General features: G+C 37.2%; 1 protein-coding gene across 8 annotated transcripts in view; it reads right to left on the bottom strand.

Moving 5' to 3' along the window:
* The window catches only part of PDS5B (PDS5 cohesin associated factor B), a 202,131-nt gene that overhangs the window by 142,056 nt on the left and 40,828 nt on the right, over positions 1-19,247 (bottom strand). For 5 of the 8 annotated variants that reach the window (XM_047863743.1, XM_047863783.1, XM_047863778.1 and 2 more), the window contains exon 2: positions 6,046-6,156. The exons of the other annotated variants lie outside the window; for them this stretch is intronic. The gene's annotated coding sequence lies outside the window, so the exon portion shown is untranslated. The remainder of the gene's footprint in view (positions 1-6,045; positions 6,157-19,247) is intronic. 8 annotated transcript variants of the gene reach the window in all.

The following is a 19,247-nucleotide window of genomic DNA, read 5'->3' as shown; positions in this document are numbered from 1 at the left end:
GGGTATACCATGTTTCAAGACAAGGAGTGGCCAACAGTACTAGATGCTACAGAGAGCTCAAGATGAAAAAACTCAACAGAATCCATTGAGGGATTAACTGAAAACGGGCCTGAGGGATCTTACCGATGAAAATGTTCTAAAATTGGATTATGGTGATGATTGCATTTTTCAGTAAATTGCCTAAAAAAAAAATTATTGAACTGTACACTTGAAAGGGATAAAATTTATTAATTTTACAATATATAAATTATAGCTCAATAAAGTTGTTTGAAATTTCAATAATTCATTCAAGTTCTGAGATACTTTAATACCTATATAGAAAAAAATAATATCGGGGTACCTGGGTGGCTCAGTTGGTTAAGCATCCAACTTCAGCTCAGGTCATGATCACATGGTTCGTGGATTCGAGCCCTGTGTCAGGCTCTGTGCTGACAGCTTGGAGCCTGGAGCCTGCTTCAGATTGTGTCTCCCTCTCTCTTTCTGCCCCTCCCCTACTTGCACTCTGTCCCTCTCTCAAAAATACATAAACGAGGTAGGAGGAAGGGGGGGGAGGAGGGAGGAGGAGGAGGGAGGAGGAGGAGGGAGGAGGAGGGAGAAGGAGGAAGGAAAAGGAAAAAAAATAACATCATACCTATACCTCACAGCTTACACAAAATGAATTCCAGGTAGATTAGTGAGAAGAACCAAGGTCATAGCTGTGTTCCTTCAACCAAAGAAGATAGATATTTAGCAAAGGCCCAGGACAAATCATTTCAGAGGATAGTAAATAAATGTGACAGGATTCCCAGTTTTCCACAGAAGCTGGAATACAAAAAAGTCTCTGCCTTGCCTCGACACAAGTAAAAGCTAATGCTCATTATTCCTAACAATAGATATACAATTGTGACCACACCCTGCAACTAAGTAATATAGATATGGTGCCTTTGTAGAATAAAGTCATCTACATGGTCAAAAATTGGCCTTGGTAAAATTTGTCAAGTGCCTGTTATTTGCAGAACTCTTTAGCAGTGACCATCGGGCAAAATGAGTAAGATAGATCTCAAAATCTACCAAAAAAACCTAAATATTTAAATCACAGTAAATTCTATAATTATTCTAACAGAAATAACAAGCTTGGAAAATATCAGATCAAAAGAAAGCCCATTTCTACAGGTGAATGGGGGTGAAGTGGTAACGATGTATAGAACAAAAGGACAGAGAGAACAGTTTAGAATGTGTTACCAATCTAGAGAAGAAAGTTCAGAATTTAACTTAAGATCTAGAATTGTGACTGAAGGAAAAGGTGGAAGGAAGTAAAGGGAGCTAAGGAAGAAAAGATAAGAGTCAACAAAGAGGCAGGTTTACTCAGTTTGCACTTCAGTTTTATAAACAATAGAACTGGAAGCAGAGATCTGAAGTATCTCTGTGAATATATACAAGCTGTTTCTTCAGAATGACATATTTACTGGCCCTTGTCTACTAAGCAAATGATGTACCTTAATTAAGTCTATGTTTAAACTTTCACTGACTTCTCCAACCAGAGCAAGACTCCTCCCCCTACAGCTAGGAAAACTTTGAACATATCATAATTGGCATTATCACATCATATTTAGTGAACTTATTCTATGTCTCTTACTAGGCCATAAGCCCTATAAGCGAAGGATAGTATATCATTTTATGCTAGCATCTATTAGAGAACCTAGCACAAAGCAGGTACTCTGGAAATCCTTGCTGAATGAATGACCAGAACTGTTCTAATAAATGATGGCTACAACAGGCAATACAGACCAGAAAGGAGAAATCAAATACAGTAAAACCAGTTAAAAAACTGCTACAACATTCCAGATAAGAAGTAAGGAAGAAATGGGGAAACATGGGGAAACAGAACTGATTCAAAGACTTATGGACGATATTAAAAGAGAAGTAAAAAAAAAAAAAAAAAGTAAAGAGAAGTAGATGATTACAAGATTCAAAGCCTCTGTTCCTTGAAAGTCAATTACTTATTTACTGAGAATTTACTTGGTGCAGTATACTATACCATATACTAGGAATGCAATGACAAGCAAATATATAAAATCTCTGCTCTCACCATAATGGAGATAGGGAAAAAACATACAGAGGTCAAGTCTTGGGGAAAAAATTTTGGTCTAAAAGGTAACTAAAGATATAGATCTGAAGTTTTAAAGAAAATCAAAGCCAGAAAACATTTTGGTCATAAAGCTCATGCTTTATGGGTTTACAAGATTAAGAAAAACATGTAGGATGAGCTGAGACACCAAGACTCAACCCTAAGGAAACATCTATATTGAAATGGGGAGGGGGATAGGAAGAAAAACAGAAGGGTCAGAAAAGGTAGAAAAAAAAAAATGTTTTAACCTAGAAAAAAATGCTTGAAGATGAAGGGGTGGCATACAGTGCTAATTATTTCAGAAACACATGTTGCTGAAACATACAAAATGGCCTTAGTAAATACTCCCTTGGACCTGGTAAGGTGATCTTTAAGGAAAAAGTTTCCCAAAATAACAGAAATAACTACTAAACTGCAACCTAAGAGAAAAATAAAAAAGTGTAAATGAGAAAGAGGGAAAGGGAGCAATGCTGAAGAAAGAAAGGGTATGGGAAATAAATAGGATCTTCAATTTTTATCAGAAATGAATAAGAGATATTGATATACAGCTGCTCCTCTGAGGTTTAACAGACTTAAATTATCTGACATAATATATTTCATCTTTGTGGACTTTTAATTATTCACATGTAAGGCAGAGTGGATACACTGAAAATAAGAAAATAATAACCGTACTTAAAAAATAATTTATATAGGGGCACCTGGGTGGCTCAGTCAGTTAAGCGTCCGACTTCGGCTCAGGTCATGATCTCACTGTGAGTTCGAGCCCCATATCGGGCTCTGTGTTGACAGCTCAGAGCCTGGAGCCTGCTTCGGATTCTGTGTCTCCCTCTCTCTCTGTTCTATCCCCACTCATACTGTCTCTCTCTGCCTCTCAAAAAATAAATAAATGCTAAAAAAAATTTTTTTTAATAATAATTTACATAAAACTGACCACTATCAGAATCCATTTTATATACTAAATACACTATAGAAGAACAAATTCCTTTTTCCATTTAAAATATATATGCTTTCAATTTACCCCCAATTTATACTAAAACTATGATATAGAATTTTCCTGCTTTTAAAGGGTAATGTGAAACAAATAGTTTCAGAAAGCAGTTAATTTCATTGTATGCACTGTAATGCATGTTGTTACAAATATTTACATTTTTATATCCAATATGAACAAATAAAACACAATAAAATATTCTAATACTAAAGAGCTTATACAACCTTTGAGTAAGTTCATCTAAAATGTTAATTAAGGGAAACATCTATATTTTTAATCTGATCTTTTTTCATGTTTATTCATTTTTGAGAGCGTGTGCACACACACAGGGCAGAAAGCTAGAGGGAGACAGAGGATCCGAAGCTAACTCTGGGCTTTGACAACAGAGAGCTGGACATGGTGCTCAAACTCATGAACCATGTGACCATGACCCAAGCTCAAGTCCAATGCTCCACCAATTGAGCCACCTAAGCACCCCCATATCAGTATTTTTAAAAATCATACTGACAGTCACTGGAAGAAAAATCAATAAAAACATTGTTCTTTATTCTGATAATATCACATATAAATAAATGTTGTTAAGATCAAATAAGACTACAGTAAAAATATTTAAGATCCTTTCAATGAATGGAAAAAAACAAAGTACTGACTGGATTGAAGAGCAAAGGTAAGAGCAATAGGAATAATCATTTTTTTTAACTGATCTGAGAAGAAATAAAGACATCTGACACTGTCGTGATTTTTATTAAAAATCCAGTATGTGACAACAAATTCAGGGTCACAGAAATCAAATCAGACTGCTACTAGAATCTCTACTTGGCTGTGTTTATTAAAAACTGCTGTTCCTCCTGGGAGTTTACTCCAAGTCCGAGTTGGAATTAGAAGGGAAACAAGATTTTGTGAAGACTCTGGTAACTGCAAAATGCAGTCTTCCCACAATCGGTACCTCTTATAACCAGCAGATGGTGCCCTCCATAAAGACAACCTTTCCAGTCCAGAGTGATTACAGAGAATAGAAGTTAGGCTTATTCTAAGCCAGGAACAATTAAAAAGCTAGTAAGAGTGCTTTCTAAAAGAATAAAAGACAAAATAAATTATGTTAATTTTCCCTAAGTGTATAACCTTAAGGCCACGTTTACATATTTTCCAACTATGCAAACAAAAAGCTGTTATTTCCATATACAGTGTTACCACTAAGCTACCAAGCAACTTGAACTAATCTTTTTTAATTCAAATTAAGTTTATTTAATAGTTATCTCTATGAGTTCTGGTGAAACAAAGCAATTTTAAATGGCTTAAAGTCCTTTTAGACAGCAAACTCATTCTGTTCATATTTTTGGTAATGTTTATTTACAAAAGATTAAACATATTTCTTGCCTACATGCCTTTTAAGGACCATCAACATTACAGAAGGGAGTAAAGTTTAACTTAACTGGTTCAAAAAGAAAAAGAGCCCTAGGCCATAGAATATCTCGACTAGCACCAGTTTTTTTTTTTTTTTAATGTTTATTTGTTTTTGAGAGACAGCGAGCAAGCGAGAGCAAGCTCAAGTATGAGCAGGGGAGGGGCACAGAGGACCCTAAGGAGGCTCGAACTCAGGAACCATGAGATCATGACCTGAGCTGAAGTCAGATGCTTAACCAAGTGGAGTCAGTGAAGTGCTCCATCAATTAGCACCAGTTTCTAACAATACATAAAGTATTCTGTTAAATCTTTTAGATTTTATTAAATGTTTATTTTGACAGAAAGAGAGAGAAGGGGAAAGAGAATGCCCATGTGTGCAAGTGGGGGGAGGGGCAGAGAGAGAAGAGACAGAATCCCAGGCAGGTTCTGTGCTGTTAGTGCAGAGCCAGACGCAGGGCTCGATCCCACGAACCATGAGATCATGACCTGAACTGAAACCAAGAGCTGGATGCTTTACCAACTGAGCCAACCAGGTGCCCCTGTAAATCTCTTTAAAGTAATACTTTTTATATTAATAATGACAGTATCTCCCATTTACTAAATGACTGGTATTTCTCTATATCAGCTCAGTGTCCCATTCAGTGGGGGAATAAAATTAGGTATTCCTCTATGAACATCAAACCTTAAGCATACATTCTTGCACGCCCCTATTTCACTGAGAAAACAGCTCTATCAAACAGGAACCTCTTCAGGGTCCTATCACTAAATCTACTGGCCTACCTACAGCATTTATATCCATTTTCTCCTTCCTGTTATTAGAAAGTATATTAGCCTTACATCAAAAGCTAATCCCTACCCAGGTACACAAAATCCCATCCTCTACAGGTTTATCAGAGACTTTCACTTGATTAGTTGTCTCCTCTTTCTTCTGCCTCAGCATCCTCAGTGTCTACTCGATCCCTTCTCTCAGCACTCAACACACTCTGTTCTCCAGTGGAAAGAATACCGCAACACACCTGCTCAGACTACAAATACCCCTCCAACTACTACTGTCTTCTCTCTCAAATTACTTTCACAGCCAAGCCTCTCAAGAAGTATATTTTCTACCTTCACGTCTTCAGTTCCCATTCACTTTTCATACTAGCAATCTTGTTTCCAACATCCCCCCCCATCATCAGCAATAATGCCTTTGCCATAATCATCGTAGCAGGCTTCAAAAACGGCAACGGATTTTTCCTTTTTCTGTAACTACACCCTTGCAACGTGACTTTGTTGCTCCTCCAATCAAGAGTGTTTTTCCAGCCCTTGAATCTGAAATGAACTTATGACTTGATCCACTAGGACATTTGGCAAGCTTAACAAGGGTTTCTGGCTTGGAGTTTACAGACTTGCTGCTTTTGGAACTCTACTGAACCTGTGCACAAGCCCAGAAGTCATCACACTGGAAAATGAGAGATCGTATGGAAAGAGGTCCCAGTTTTTCCAGTCACGATCATCATGAACAAGTCAGCCACAGCCAAACTAGCAGGTAATGACAGAGGCATACCTGTAGATGCATGAGCAAGCCCAGGTAAGGGATCACTAAAGCTGATCCAGATGAGTAGAACTGCCCAGCTACTGCCCAGCTAAGCCAAACTCAACTTGTCAACCTGTAGAACTGGAAGCCAAATAAACGGTGGTTATTTTAAGCGGTTAACTTGTGGGGTGATTTGTTATGCAATAAAAGCTAACTAGAAGTCATCACTGACCTCCATGCTGTCGAATCAAATGAACACTTTTCTAACCCTTATTTAATTGATCTCAGAAGTACAGACACACAGTTGATGATACCCTTCTCCTTGAAACACTCTCTTCCTTTGGTTCCTAGTCTACTCTACCTCTTCTTGATTTTCCTACTACCTTACTGGTCACTCTTGTCGTCATTGTCTCCTTTTCTACCCAGCCTCTAAATATTAGTAATTCATCAGAATTCAATCCTGACCCTTTTATTCACTTTTTAGTCTATATGTTTTTCTCCAGACTTTTGCCATAAGCGTTTTAAAACCTACTCCAAAGACTTTAAAATAATACATACCCTACCAACAGATCTCTTATAAAAGCTAGTTCACATATACAACCAGTTGACATTTCTACTTGGTTTATTCACAAAGGCATCTTGAACTTAAAATCCCCCAAATTAAACAACAAGCCATCTTCCAACTTCTTCCCCCTCCAAAATAACCCACCTTCTATCTTCTCTCTGTATATGGTGCCTTAGTGTACCCAATTTGTTCCTCCCCAAAAAACTGGGAGTGACCCTTTCAACATTTAAGACCAACCAAGTCCTGTGAATGCTACTTGTAAAAGATAAATGAAATCCACCCTCATTTAGCCATCATTTCACCACAACCTAATCTAAGCCACCTCCAATTTGTTCTTCATACAGCAGCCAGAAATGATCTTCTTAGTACAGTAATCTCCTCATATCATTGCCTTAAAATTCTTAAATAGATTCCCAGTACCCTTAAAATAAGTTCCAAATATATTAATCTGACCACTTTAATCACCATACTCCTATCACACCTCTACTCCTTAAAGGCACCAAACCAAGATCTTTCTGTCTCAGTGTGTGCTATTCTTTCTGCCTCAAACCTTTTTCCTCCTGTCACCTCTTCCCCTCATGCCTGGCTAACACTGATTTTTCAAATCTTGTGTGTCAATTCCTCAGGTACGCTTTCCCAAGTCTGCCCAAACTAAATTAAATCTCTACTATATGCTCTCAACACTACCCCTGTACTTTTCCTTCAAAGAATTTATCATAAGTATAGGTGTTTATCTTCTAATGTCTATATCCCCTTCTGAACTTTCATGAACTATATGAGAATAAGAATATAATTTTGGGGGCGCCTGGGTGGCGCAGTCGGTTAAGCGTCCGACTTCAGCCAGGTCACGATCTCGCGGTCCGGGAGTTCGAGCCCCGCGTCAGGCTCTGGGCTGATGGCTCAGAGCCTGGAGCCTGTTTCCGATTCTGTGTCTCCCTCTCTCTCTGCCCCTCCCCCATTCATGCTGTCTCTCTCTGTCCCAAAAATAAATAAACGTTGAAAAAAAAAATTAAAAAAAAAAAAAGAATATAATTTTGTTCACTGCTGTATATATCTAAGTAACAGTGATAGGCAAAAAAGCGAGAACTGAGCTCAAGAAATAATTCTTAATAATGAGATGAATTACATAATTACTCCCATTTTATAAATGAGGAAACTGAGGGTCAAAGAGATTAACTATGCTGAAGTTATCCAGCAACTAAACTGGAACTAATCCATATCTGATTCCCAAAGCCTATTCCCTTAACCTCATGGCTCCCAATTTTTGGAGCACACTTGAATCTCCTAATCTTCAGGCCCAAACACCCACACTTAAAAAAGGTTCCATGGAGCACCTGGGTGGCTCAGTCAGTTAAGCATCCAACTTTGGTTCAGGTCATGATCTCATGGTTCGTGGGTTCAAGTCCCATGTTGGGCTCTGTGCTGACAGCTTGGAACCAGGAGCCTGCTTCAGATTCTGTGTCTTTCTCCTTCTCTCGGCCCCTCCCCCACTCACACTCAGTGTCTCTCTCTCTCCCTCACAAAAATAAACAAACATTAAAAAAGGTTACATGAGGATTTTTATATGCAAAGTTAAATAACAATGCAACTTAATGGCCAAAAAGTAGAGACAACCCAAACATCTATTAATTGATGAATGGATAAACAAAATGTGGTATACCCATACAAGGGAAAGCTAGTTAGGAATGAAATGGAACAAAGTACTGAAATATGACACAACATGGATGAACCTCAAAAATATTCCACAAATAAGAAAAGCAAGACACAAAAAACTATGTATTACATAGATTACACTTACAGGAAACATCCATAAAAAGCAAATAGGCGAGTTGTCATCTGGCACTGGGGTTGAGAAAGGAGTAACCACAAATGGACACCAGCAATCTTTGGAGGACAATGGTTATACACTCTAAATTTGCTAAAAATCACTGGCTTATAGACCTAAGTGTTTTCAAGGAAACACAAAAGAGAACAACTCATTATGTCAAAGATGGTAGAGAAAATCAGCAGCAGCACATCACAAAGTTGGAATTCAAGCTGTGGAAGACAGGAAGATAGCTAGGTATGGATTCTAGGATTCAAAATGGCTATGGATTCTAGGATTCAAAGTTGGAATTCAAGCTGTGGGAGACAGGAAGATAGCTAGGTATGGATTCTAGGATTCAAAATGGCTATTCAACACTGAGCAATTAGAAAAAGCACAAAAATATGCTAGACCTGAAAAAAAAAAAAAAAAGTACAGGTATCTGTTATATGTGCATTTCTAGAAAAATCTCATTCTGCAAAATCACACTTTTCAAAATAATGGATAAAACAGAACATTAGCAAAACAACAACAATCCAAATATCATACAAGCATAGTTAGTCTCCATTTATTTCCAGCATCGTAATCAAACTTTTCAACACTGAACATTAGAGTTCAGGTTTTCTCCTTCAAGATGTAGGCCCTTGAAGGTAGTACTGACTTCTAACAGAAATAAATTTAGCAAAATTGAAAACAGCTTTCAATTTTTTGTTAAACAGGAAGGAAACAGCCTTACAGATACTTTATCTGCACTTGAAGCTGTACTAGACTGCTTAATACAGAAAGACTTAGGGATTCTCGACTCTAATAATCTTCTGCTTGTAAAAAACAAAGGCAATTTTGCACCAGGATTTTCAGCCTTTTTTTTTTATTTTGCATCTATGGGTACAAAATATTATCACTTTAAAATACGTTAAAGAACATAGTTTTCTTCATAACACAATAAATCTAAACCATCTTGTCAAACACCTAGATCCCATATAACTTCAAACATAATAAAACTGGTCCCACATTTTAAATTTTTTTAAACTTCTGAGACAGAATTGACATAACACATCATATTAATTTCAGGTGTACAATATAATGATTCAGTATATGTATTGTGAAATGATGACTAAAGTAAGTCTAGTTATTAACAAGTTACAAATTTTCTTGAGAATTAAAAATTTTTAAGTGTAAGTACAGTAACTACATAACCTTTAAGGCAAGGTTGTTAATTAAACACTGGTCATTATACTGCTGTCTTAACCTTTTTCTTCCCACTAAACCATACTTCTCTCCTGTTTTCTATTGTATTAACCATCTTTACCACAAAATTTTAAAAAATGTTTTAAGTTATGTACCTTGTAGATGGAAGTATAATGACTAAATTGGGAGAAGGATGACTGGAAGATAAACCTGGATGTCAAGTCCACCAAGAAGTATAATTTGGTAACTTTCTCAGTAAATTTCCCTATAATGGGAAAACATACCAAAACCAACACAGTACATAAATATTTGAAGATATTCCTAAATATATACACTTTGAAGGTATGCACAAGCGTTTTAATCTAGTCTCACTGATTACTATCACTTTTTTCAGTTATTTTCAACTGTATTAATGTCCAAAAGTTTCTTTACCTATTTAGGTATATTATATTTGCAGCTGCATCACCCTGATGAGGAAACTGCTGCTTATTCCATGAGAGAATTACAAAGATTTTTCTGTTTATGACAGATAATTGCCAACAACTACCTAATACACTTCCTAGCTAAAATCAACCCGGTTTTGTTCTTTGGCATTACTGCCCAAACATGAATGCTTGTTTTTGTTTGTTTTCTTAAACAAGTTTATGGGGATATAATTCACATACCAGACAATTCACTCTTTATTTAAAGTACACAATTCGGGGCGCCCGGGTGGCTCAGTCGGTTAAGCGTCCGACTTCAGCTCAGGTCACGATCTCACGGTCCGTGAGTTCGAGCCCTGCGTTGGGCTCTGGGCTGATGGCTCAGAGCCTGGAGCCTGTTTCCGATTCTGTGTCTCCCTCTCTCTCTGCCCCTCCCCCGTTCATGCTCTGTCTCTCTCTGTCTCAAAAATAAAAAAATAAACGTTAAAAAAAAAATTTTAAGTACACAATTCAAGGGGCGCCTGGGTGGGTCAGTCAGTTGAGCATCTGACTTCAGCTCAAGTCATGATCTCGCAGCTTCTGAGTTCAGGCCCCGCGTTGGGCTCTGTGCTGGCGGCTCAGGGCCCGGAGCCTGCTTCGGATTTTGTGTCTCCCCCTCTCTCTGCCCCGTTCCTGCTCATGCTCTGTATCTCTCTGTCTCTCAATAGTAAATAAATGTTAAAAAAAAAAAAAAAAATTTTTTTTTTTTTTAAATAAAAAATAAAAAAAATAAAGTACACAATTCAAGGGGTGCCTGGGTGGCTCAGCTGGTTAAGCGTCCAACTTTAGCTCAGGTCATGATCTCACAATCTGTGAGTTCCAGTCCAGCGTCGGGCTCTGTGTTGACGGCTCAGGGTCTGGAGCCTGATTCAGATTCTGTGTCTCCCCTCTCTCTCTCTGCCTCTCTCCAGCTCATGCTCTTTCTCTCTCTCAAAAATAAACATACATTTAATAAATAATAATAGAGTACACAATTCAACAGCTTTTGCTATTGGTACTTTTTATTGTGGTAAAATATATATAAAGTGAAATTTGCCATTTTTGCCATTTTTAATGTAGAATTCAGTGGCGCTGATTATACTCACAATGTTGAGCAGCCTTCACCATTATCTATTCCTGAAACTTTTCATAACCCTAAAAAGAAACTCTATAACCATTAAGTAATAACCCCCCCACTCTGTCTTCTCCCCAGCCCCTAGTAACCTCTAATCTACTTTCTATCTCTATCAATTTGCCTATTCTAAGTATCTCATCTAAGTGTAACCATACAGTATTTGTCCTTTTGTGCCTGGCTTATTTCACTCAGAATATCTCCAAGATCCATTCATGCTGTATCAACTATCATGCCTTCATTACTTTTTATGATGGAATAACATTCCATTGAACACATATGACACTTTATTCATTCATCTGTTAATGGATTGTTTCCACTTAGGTTGTTTCCACTTATAGCTATTATAAATACTACTATAAACATGGGTGTACCAATATCTCTTCAAGGCCCTGTTTTCAATTTTTTGGTATATACTTAGGATTTTACAGATTCTTTGAAGAAATGTCTATTCAAGTCCTTTGCCGATTTTGAAAGTAGGTTATTTGTCCTTTTGCTGTTGAGCTGCAGGCATCCTTTATATATTCTGGATATTAAATCCTTATCAGATATATGATTTATAAATATTTTCTCCCATTCTGTATTGTCTTTTCCCTTTCTTAATAATGACCTTTGATGCACAAGTTTTTAATTTTTATGAAGCCAAATTTATCCATTTTGTTTCTTTTACTGCTTTTGCTGATGGTATCACAGCCAAGAATTTATTACCAAATCCAAGGGCATGAAATTTTACCACTATGTTTTCTTGGAAGAGTTTATGGGCTTTAGCTCTTTAGGGCCATTGATCCACTTTAAGCTAATTTTTATATATTGTTTGAGATATGAGTCCAACCTTCATTCTTTTGCATGTAGAAACCCAGTTCTCCCAGTGTCATCTAAAGACTACACTTCTCCTATTTATTCTTAATAAAAATGTCCTGGTGTCTCCTCTAGAAATTTTGATTCAGTAGATGTGGGAGAGACTTCATATTCCACACTGTTTTTAAATGTTTATTTATTTTTGAAGGAAAGAGAGACAGAGCGTGAGTCGGGGGAGGGCAGAGAGAGAGGGAGACACAGAATCTGAAGCAGGTTTTAGGCTCTGAGCTGTCAGCACAGAGCCCGATGCAGGGCTTGAACTCACAAACTAGGAGATCATGACCTGAGCTGAAGTCGGTAGCTTAACCGACTGAGTCACCCAGGCACCCCCATATCCCACATTTTTAAGGAGTGTCTCAGATAATTCCCATGGTCAAACAAGTTTGAAGAACAGTACAGAATATTCTAGAGCAGCCAAAAATCTATTTCTTTTTATTTTTTTAGGTTCGTTTCTTTATTGTGAGAGAGGGAGAGAGAGAGCATGAACAAGCGAGGGAGGAAGAGGCAGAGAAAGAGGAAACAGAATTCCAAGCAAGCTCCACGCTGACATGGGGCTCAATCTCAAGAAACAAGAAATAATGTCCTGAACTGAAATCAAGAGTAGGATGCTTAACTGACTGAGCAACCCAGGCCCCCCAGAACTATTTCTTTTTAATCCTTGCTTAGCCCTCAGATAGGCTCTTAGCTTCTTCTACACCTGGGTGAGCCCTTAATTTTCACAAAAGGTTGTCAACCTTACCATCCGCTCATTTGATCTCTACAACATAGAGCTTTGCTAAAATAACACAAACTTGCCACAATACCAGACTCATGCCATTCATTCTTTTAACAACAAATATTTGAACATTTATTATACTACAGCACTGTTTGAGCTAGGGGAGATATAGCAATAAAGACAAAGAAGCATACTCTCGTGGAACTTAAAGTTGAAGGGAGAAAGACAACAAATAAGTGTGTGTGTTAGGTAATGTGAAATGTTAATAAAACTAAGGGTAAGTGGAGAAGGGAGCTGTTTTAGATTGCAAAGACAAAAAAGGACTCTTGAATTAAGTGGCATTTAAACAGAAACCTGAAAAATAATAAACTATGCAAACACCAAAGGCAGAATATTCAAGATAGAGTAAGGTCCAGAGAATACAACCTTAACAATATCCTACCCAACTGTCAGCAAAGAAGCCCAGTTAGATTTCAAGGATTATGAAAGATTTTTGAAAGAAATCCGATTCATCTCTTCCTCTAGATCAGGCATTCTCAACCAAAGCACCACTGGTTGATGTTTTTGCTCAGAATTCTTTGCTGTGGGTGGGCATATGAGTGTTCCTACGCATTCCAAGATGGTTAGCCACATCCCTGGCCTTGGCCCACCAGACACCAGTAGCATATAAACATAAACACACACGCACCCCACCATGACCCGTAGTTTTACATAAAACCAAAAATGTTTCCAAGTATTACCAAATATCCCTGCAGGGCAAAATCATTCTAGATTGAGAACCACCACTCCAGGTCAGTTCTTAAATTGAACTTCCAAAAAGGAAACCCATAAAAATGGGCTTTAAGAGGTCTATGAGGCATGTAGTCATGTAAGAGAGTCCATGAAGTTTGCATATATGTGAAAATGTGTTTTCTAGAGAGAAAGTACACAGCTTATAATACTAGAAGGCTAAAGACCCAGAAAAGAAAAGTTAAGGAATGCTTTAATATTTTAATTGGGTTACTAACTAAGAAGATTGTATAAATTCCTAGAAACATACACTCTTCCAAGACTGAATCAGGGAGAAATACAAAATCTGACCAGAAAATATACACTTATTTATATATTTTTAAGTGGGTAAACAACATCTGAAAGCTCCAGATTTGAGCCACATTTCTCCTAGCCCCCACGTATTTAACTTTAATGGGCTGCACTTTGGTTTCTTTTTTTTTTTTCTTTCATCACAAAACCCTTTAAAAACCTATGAAACCAGTCACTGAATGTACTGAAAGATGTTTTTGATAAATCATTAACTGTCATTTTATTATCATTCCTATTTAACAAATGAAGAAACCTAGGTCAAGAGAGGTTGACTGATTTACCCAGGATCAGAAAGGTCCTGTATGAGAGAACTGGAATGACACCTCAGCTGCTTACATGGTTATATGACTGGAAACGGCCACAGTAGCATACCTAACCTCTTGGTTTTATTTATTTCAAAAACAAAGTATGGAGCTTTATAGTTATGGTATATAACAAATAAGTCTCTAACAAACTATCTTCAAAAAGCATAAGATGAATAAATCAAACAGAAATATCAACTATAAGGTTAACACTGTCCAAGAGTTAAAAACCTAAAACTTGCTCAAGGGAAGTGAAACTTTTTCTGACACTTGAGTCCTCACTGAACCCTCAGGAGATCAGTGAGTAATACAAAGGATAACCCTGCACCATATCTAGAATAAGCACAGAAATGAGTTTTATTTACTTCTTTTTATCCTTCAATGCAAGCCAAAGTACAATTCAAAGTATTTAAAATATGGTTCAATAAAAACAATTCCATGGGAATTGGGAGCCAACACAAGCATCCAAAAAGTTAGTGATCTCAATGGCTGGTTTGATCTAAAAGAAAAATCTGATTACACAGGGCAGTGATTCTTCAAACTTATTTTAATGATGAAACTCATTCTTCTAACCAAAATGTTCCAACAACATCAAATACAGTGAACAGATTAAAAGAGCTCTCCAGTTGAACTGGGTGATCAGTACCCCAATGCCCCCAACTCTTCTTGTCAAGGAAGTCCCCGGGGAACAATGTGAAAACCACTGATCTGTCAGTGTTTTTGGAAATGTAAATTATTACAGCCTTTCTAAAAAGAAATGTATGCATAATATCTATTAAATTTTAACAACACATTCCCTTCAACCCAGTAATCCTCCTCTTCCCATTCTATCTCACCGTAATAAAAATGTCAATATAAATTGTACAAGAATATTTATCTTAGCACTGTTTATAGTGGGGGGGAAAAAAAACATGGGAAAAACCTGACATCGACAAGGAAACAGCTAAATGAAACGTGCCAAATCTTCCCACAGAAGATTATGCAGTCAGTACAATAAATAAGCTCTATCAAGTTCATCCATACTAATGCTAAGCAAGAAAAGTATTATTCTCAAGTCTGTGCATGCGCGCGCGCAAACATACACACACACACACACATACACACACACACGCACACACACGGATATAAGGACAACATTTTCATAAAACAAGTACCACCATAACATATACCAAAAATAAAAGCACTTCTAGAGAGATGGAAAAATATGCACAGAACTAAATTAACGGGAAATATAGAATTCAAAATTATTGCCACTGTCAAGCATATAAAAATGGAATACAGACTTGATTTGAACTTTGAATGAAAAATAGTTCTCTTATAAGATATGTTATTTCAAGTACTTGTAATAAAGTATTTTTAAAAAGCATTTTTTAAAGACGGAAAACAAACCAGTAATCGACAGATATTATGGACTGCCTATCCTTTGAGCTTTCCTTAACATTTTTTTCTTAAAACTGAACTTTTAAATGAAGACTAGACAAAAGATGTTCAAGGTTGTAGACCGTGGCAGGAGCCAAGAGTGTAAATATTCTGAACTGCCAAAGGCACCTCTGCCTTTAACAAGAATAAAATCACAATCTCTCTCTAACCAGTCCTCCTTCTTCCTTCCTTCCATCACCTCCCACTGGAAGATCCTAAAAGATACAGAAGAATTACATGACCCAGTGAATTCCATTAGATGAACCAACCCTCATCTCCACCCTCATCCCACCTTAGATCTTGTCCAGGTCTGAAACACTACAATTTTATTACCTTATACTATCATATAATTATCTGCAATTCTTACTATTCAGCTCTCCAACAACGTTAGTTAAATATGATCTGTTCCTCACAAATCCGTTTATACAATTACTCACTAACTTGAAAATTAACTTTTGATCTTTTATGTATTTTCCCAGGAAAAACAAAAGAAAGAACACCAATACAAAAAGTGGTTTTGCTATCTTTCACTTTGAAAGAAGGTATTTCTTTTCAAACGCCTAGCAAACCTAAGTTTTCTTCTCTAAAAAGGGTATAAAAACTCACAGAAAATTAAGTACTTTAAAAAAAAATAGCTATGAGAAATAAACTTCAATTTTTTTTTAACATTTATTTATTATTGAGAGACAGAGAGAGAGAGACGGAGCATGAGCATGGGAGGGGCCGAGAGATGGGGAGACACAGAATCCGAAGCAGGCTCCAGGCTCTGAGCTGACTGTCAGCACAGAGCCCAACATGGGGCTCGAATTCACAAACCGCGAGATCATGACCTGGGCCGAAGTCAGACGCTTAACCGACTGAGCCACCCAGATGCCAAAGTAAACTTCAGAATAGAGACTGTCTTCTGAGATGCAACTAGACAGCTCAGTAGATTGGCTTCATACAAATACCTATAGCTTACCCTACAGAAATGGCTGCATTTTCTCTTCTATGAAATGTAGATAGCAACTATTTGCTTAATTGCTGTATAAGCTGTAAATACCTACACCTACCATTACCAAATGGTGCTCCAAGATATCTCAGAACACCCAAAACACCACTGCTAAAGTCACAGGCATTATGGGATATTTTTAATTAGCGATAAAACGTGATGATTCTGAAGATTTGTCAGACACCAAGTAAACTACTAGCTCGAGGTAATTCCATTTCAACATAAAATCATTCTACATTCCTTCTGAAGGTACCACATCAATGAGAAACTGGCTTTGGGGGCAGGTGATGAGATAAAAAAAGTACTGCAGTGAGAAGCAGGAAATGAGGTGGGAGTGTCCAATCCCATCCTAACAGGCAAATATATCCCATTAGTAAATAACTTTCATTATTTAAGAATTTAAAAATATATATTTTTTCTTTCAATGTATATGTAATTCCTAAGCCATAAATACTTAAGTTATTGAGTACTGAAAGAGAACTATTAGGTTATCATTTTTTGGCTCTATGAAAAAAGTGACAAAACACAAAGGGGACCATAAACCAAGAATTTCTGGGAACCTTTCACTGTATGTTTACAAGTGATTGTCACAGATATTTTATTAAGTTACACTATGGTACATCATGTCTACTCTATGTTCACTGGTAATAGGGCCAAAAAAAATAAAAAACTGCAAAGACTGAAAACATACCAAAACGTGAGGATGTTCACTACATTTCATTCTAGAAAAGCAGGAAACAAAACTAAAGGTTGAATAATTAAAGAAAGAAATACCCAAACGTTACTTATACTACACTGACTTATTTAAAGACAAGGGCGTGGTTCCTGGGTGGTTCACCTGGTTAAGCATCTGGCTTTGGCTCAGGTCATGGTTCGCAGTTTATGGGTTCAAGCCCCGCATCAGGCTCTGTGCTGACAGCTCAGGGCCTGGAGCATGTGTCTCCCTGTCTCCCTCTCTGCCCCTCCCCCACTCGCGCTCTCTCTCAAAAATAAACAAACATTTAAAAAAGTTGTTTTTAAATAAAGACAAGGGCTATTTCGGTCTCAAAGCCTTGGTTATCTAACAATCTTTTCAAATACTCTTAAGCATTTGAGCTCTTCTGTCAAACAAAATCTCCCACCAAATTCTAAGTTACAAAATACCTAAAAAGCAGAAGTCTCTACAGCTAGGAGGTGCCTAGGACCACAGTCTGTTCTACCTCCTCCACACCTATAACAGTATCCACTGGAACTCCAAGACTTCAACGAACAGCTTATGGCTGCTATTGCAACGAAGGGGGCAGAAGTGCCACCAGCTCTTCAATTAAAGCCGCTCAACTCTACAGAAGATCTCCTTTGAATTACGGATTCTTTGGGGGAGGCATAGGTCACAATCCATAACCTAAGGCCAGGACAGTGACTTTCAAATTTTCGTTTTTTAATTGCAGTACAACCCAATACATAAACACGCTAAGAAAAAAAAAAGTCTCATTAAATAATACTCTTTTTGTGGGTAATTCATGAGGTTTTCTATTCTAATTGAAACCAGTTTACAAAAAATCTCTGACCTAATAAATGACTTCTCAAAGTCTCAATGACTTCTCAATCTATCAAAAAAATGTCAGTGAGTGCGAACACGAGAAAGGGGACAACAAATTCTTAGTAATAAAGGAACACAAAAGAGAAAAAAAAACTTAAGATTCCCACCTCATCATGCATACACAAAAAAACCCAAAAAAAACAAAAAACAAAAACAACAAAAAGGGGTGATGAAAAAGGAGGGAAACAGTAAGGAAGGAGTGGATATGCAGAAGTTAGAGCTCCGATGTAGAAAGTAAAATCATCAAAATCTTATCCCTAGTTAAGAAGGAACTTTTCTACCTGAAAAGAAGAGAATAAACCTTTGAATCTTTTTCAACAGAACTTCTGATTTTACAGTGGTTAATCACATTATAACATATCTCTCTTCTCCCCCAAATCTATTAAAATGGCCCAAGAACTATAAAACAAAGAAAAAGCAATGTTAGAAATCAGAAGGTCACTGACCATGCTGATAGTCAACAGAAGCAAAACCAAAACTCCATAAACCACCCCAACTCAGAAGAAATGGAGTGGAATGGACTGAAGACAACAAGATGAATGTACCCTAGCTTTGGCCCACCATAATTAATAAAACATAATCTTCCAGTAACTACTCCTACCTCTACAGCAAATTACTTCCTAATTCCTGTTAATAATCTCAGCTCAAGAGAACACAGCAAATAGGATTTTGGAACTCCACCAGATATCAAAGCAAAGCTAAGATGGGCAAAGAGCTTTCATATGAGCTTTCTTGACTCAACACAGACTGCAAGATAAATCATTTGGGATTTTGTGACCCAAATGCTCTTTCAGCCATTTGTCTTGTTCAAGGGAGACACAAGCCTTGCCAATATGTTCCCTGCCCACATACCCTAAACAATAATTCACTTTTTTAAATGCTGTCTCAGTTCATTTACCACACCAGGGATAACCCACATAGAGGATTAGAGCCACACATCCCTTAGGAGAACTCATCTAGAGAAAATAATCTAATTGGTACAACTACTAAAGCAGCCCACACCCACTGTCAATAATAATTAATTTAGAATCTCGCTTAACTGCATATCAACAAAGACATATCAACAAGCACATCAGGAGAGTCAGAGGGTCCAAAAGAAGTACACCAACTGAGTATCAGGGCAAAAAGGTCAAGTAAAATTTAAAAACTACAGTAAGAC

The sequence above is a fragment of the Prionailurus viverrinus genome, chromosome A1 (genome assembly GCF_022837055.1).
Source record: "Prionailurus viverrinus isolate Anna chromosome A1, UM_Priviv_1.0, whole genome shotgun sequence".
Lineage (NCBI taxonomy): Eukaryota > Metazoa > Chordata > Mammalia > Carnivora > Felidae > Prionailurus > Prionailurus viverrinus.
The sequence above is the reverse complement of the archived record's forward strand: the minus strand, read 5'-3'. Positions and strand labels throughout refer to the sequence as shown.